Below are 4,129 nucleotides of genomic sequence, written 5' to 3' on the forward strand. Positions count from 1 at the left end.
TTCTAGCCCTGATATTACAGGAAGAATACATGTTTATTAGAATCAATACAGAAGAATAACGTAAAATACATAAAAGATGAAAGGTATTATATAAAAAAAAACATTATTTATAAAAGAAATAAAAGTTTTTGAATTTACAATTATAAAAGAGGCAGAGATATTAAGAGGATATTCGATACAGATGGTATAAGGGTGACATGGACAAATGCTTGATAATTCAGACTTCTTCACGTGAACCGTTTTTCTGTTCCCGTTTCCCTATCTGCTAACTGTTGCTGTTATTGATCACACTGTTTCCCACCTACAAACAATGGCATATGCTACCTATCCTATAGTTGTTAATCGGTATTAAAAAAAACATAGCTTAAGTGAATGTTTTCGTTTCTTTGATTTTACGTAGAATGAGATCAGATTAGCATTTGCTGATGGTATAGGTATTGGAGCAACAGAACATATCGCGACAGTCACAAACACAAGACACTCTAGTCACTTACAAGTATGTTAACACATTACTGCACCCACTCGTCCACACCCACTTCACCGATCAACAAACGCTCAGTGTTTCGTCAGCCTGTCCTGGTAGTATCTTAGCCCTCTTTTGGCATAATTTGAAAAGTAGTTATCCCGAAAACGAAAATCTTTCAATAAATAACCGTGTGTGTGTGTGTGTGTGTGTGTGTGTGTGTGTGTGTGTGTGTGTGTGTGTGTGTGTGTGTGTGTGTGTTACAGGGTCTTTCTCCTGTGCGCTATATTATTCTTATATTTGTATTGTATTACTTTCCTCTATCATAATCTACATCATTCTGTGTGTGTGTGTGTGTGTGTGTGTGTGTGTGTGTGTGTGTGTGTGTGTGTGTGTGTGTGTGTGTGTGTGTGTGTGTGTGTGTGTGTGTGTGTGTGTGTGTGTGCGCGCGCGCGCTGTTTAAATCCTCACATTAATATATGCCATTTTCAAACAGATCATACCGGCAGATGAAGCTCTCAAGGAAGTCATGAAGGGTCACTTTTCTCTGGTTCACTACGAGCAGTACATCACTATTTACATCAGGGCACACTTCACGGACACACGGGGCCGCTCGCCTTTTCAAATAAGCAAGAAAGCGATCTCAATTATGGCTGCCTACGGATGGGGAGTGAGGTGACGACTTATGCATCTGTATTTATTAATCTGTTCTTGCAATGTATTCTCTCTCTCTCTCTCTATCTCTCTCTCTCTCTCTCTCTCTCTCTCTCTCTCTCTCTCTCTCTCTCTCTCTCTCTGTTATATACGTATGCACATTAGTTATATAAATGTTTGCAATTATCACTGACCATTATGTGAACCAAGAGCCTCTGTTTGTTAGCTACTATATATTAGATATTCTGGTATAAGAGTAATACAACCACCTCCGCAGGGACCGACTGTTGCTTTTTATTTATTTATTTTTTTCCTTTCTTTCTCTCATTCCTTCTTTCTCTTTGTAATCGTTCGTGTCCTTTCCTCACTGTGTTAATCTAAACTACCAATACATTGATAAACTTCCCAACGCTTCACCGGTTACCGAAAGGACCACAAAATCCTTTCTCTCTCCACCTACTAACCCAAGTATTCAGCAGGGCTGCGAGTGGCGTATCGACGAGTCATTTCTGCCACGTAAAAGAGAAAGAGGTCAGACTTTCAGCGGACCCATGTAGGCTTGCTCTCCCAGTGGGGAGTTTCCGGAACTAGTCCGCCAGATGTCGTTACTGCATGTCCTCTAATGAGATGAGCTAAAATATTGTTACTGTAAAGCCCATGTAGAGACAGATGCATAGAACATTGATCATTATGATACTTTCGAATCCTGCTTCGACTTTTAAATATCGTGAATGGATGATTTTGAGAGAAGTTGATCAAAACAAATATTTTTTTTGTGATTATTTGGTAATACTGTTATCATTATTTTAAATATGGTGTATTACAAGTCTTAAATCTATTGATATGGACAATGAAAAAGGTAAAAAGAAATAAGACTGTACTATACAGTGTCACATATACTCAGTAACATCGTGATATATAGATATAGTTATTTTCGTAGTGATTCTAGCATCTCAGGACTACTCTGGCGTAACGGGAGAGGAATACATGAAGCCACAGGTTGATGGAGTTGTGGCATGGACACTGCAGCAGAAATTAACTGTCATGGTTGTCCAGCTACGTGTTTCGTTAACTTCAACAAAGGGGGGCCAGTTAGATGTTTGTTTTGGTTAGATATACAGCTTTACTATCGCCAGGACACTCGAGCTGCCTATTTTCAGTTGAAATTGTTTCCATAAACTAGGAAGTTGATCTATGTAATTTTGAGCTTTAAATGGCACAGACATGTGGTCTTAATTTTTTCTGTCGTCTACATTAATACGCTTCCGATCAAGTGTACTTTTTTTTTTTTATCTGGAGATGGACCAAATAAGTCTAAATGCCAATTCAGTAAAAAACAAATACTTTTATTCATGAATATAGTTCGATTCTACCTGTCTTACTACTTAAAAGGAATTGCCTAGAAAGGTATATCATATAAGCTCATTACATCTTTATGTATATAGAATGAAACTGTAGGCATATTTGATATTGCTCCTATGTGTGAGAAGGGAACATGTCTGGTGTACCCTCTTGGTGACACTTAGGGCTGGGCTGGATCCGAGTACTGGACCCGAATCCCACGGATCCGAGGAGAGCTGACGGATTCGATTACCGACGCTGGTACTCGAATCCACTGGCACGAATACCATTCTCTGAGACGAATACTCATACGATTACTTAGGATTTTTTCCTCTTTTAGCTTCGATAAAAATATGAACGTTATTTGTACTGACCATCGTATTTATATCGAACTCGATGTTACCATTGATGAGTATAAAACAGTTTTAGTCATACGTATGACTAAAACGTATGTCTTGGCTAGGGACGTATAGCAGGAATTTAGTATTGCCATGCGCGTCTTTTTTACGAACGCTGATTGGTTGGGCATGTGATACGTCAGAGCTTAGCCCAATAAGGGATATAATACTACCGCGCATCCTCTCGCGTCCGCTCGGCATACCACTCGCGAGTAGATTACTCACACTCGTTGTTGACACATGCTCCTCCACTCGGCGTTTGTGGACTCTGTCTCTGCGGTGCGCTGTATAAGTGAGACTTAGTCTCCGATATAGAGGACGTTTTCACCTGTTTTAAGCAGTTTTTGTCCAATTGTGAACTTAGTCTCAGATCAGGTCTGCACGTCTGCACTGGGATAAACTCTGGACTCTCTGTTACTGGAAAATGTTTTCCACTGACTTAGTTTTAGTGACGTCGCTGGACTTAAACTTTTTCGCCCAATTAGTGTGACTCCGAGCTTGGTACGAAGCCGAACCCTGAAGGTCTGTCACTAGGACAGTCCCTGAGTGGGGCCCCTAGTGGGGCTGATCATAGGAAGACCGGAGTTCAAGGGCAATAGGGACTCTCATAGACAGGAATAAGATCCGCAAGGGGCAGTGGCTGGACTTACATTCCAGCTGCTGTCGGAAGTATGCGACACAATGGCAAGAATTAAAATGAAATGTAGGCCCAACAACAGAGAGCAAAAACTTAAATTGATTTTTTTTTTTTTTTTTTTTATGTAGGAAGGATACTGGCCAAGGCCAACAAAAATCTAATAAAAAAAAAAATGCCCACTGAAATGCCAGTCCCTTAAAAGGGTCAAAGCAGTGGTCAAAAATTGGTGGATAAGTGTCTTGAAACCTCCCTCTTGAAGGAATTCAAGTCATAGGAAGGTGGAAATACAGAAGCAGGCAAGGAGTTCCAGAGTTTACCAGGGAAAGGGATGAATGATTGAGAATACTGGTTAACTCTTGCGTTAGAGAGGTGGACAGAATAGGAGTGAGAGAAAGAAGAAAGTCTTGTGCAGCGAGGCCGCGGGAGGAGGGGAGGCATGCAGTTAGCAAGATCAGAAGAGCAGTTGGCATGAAAATAGCGGTAGAAGACAGCTAGATATGCAACATTGCGGCGGTGAGAGAGGGGTTGAAGACAGTCAGTTAGAGGAGAGGAGTTGATGAGACGAAAAGCTTTTGATTCCACCCTGTCTAGAACAGCAGTATGAGTGGAACCCCCCAGACATGTGAAGCATACTCC

This window comes from Scylla paramamosain, chromosome 45 (genome assembly GCF_035594125.1).
Source record: "Scylla paramamosain isolate STU-SP2022 chromosome 45, ASM3559412v1, whole genome shotgun sequence".
NCBI classification, from domain to species: domain Eukaryota; kingdom Metazoa; phylum Arthropoda; class Malacostraca; order Decapoda; family Portunidae; genus Scylla; species Scylla paramamosain.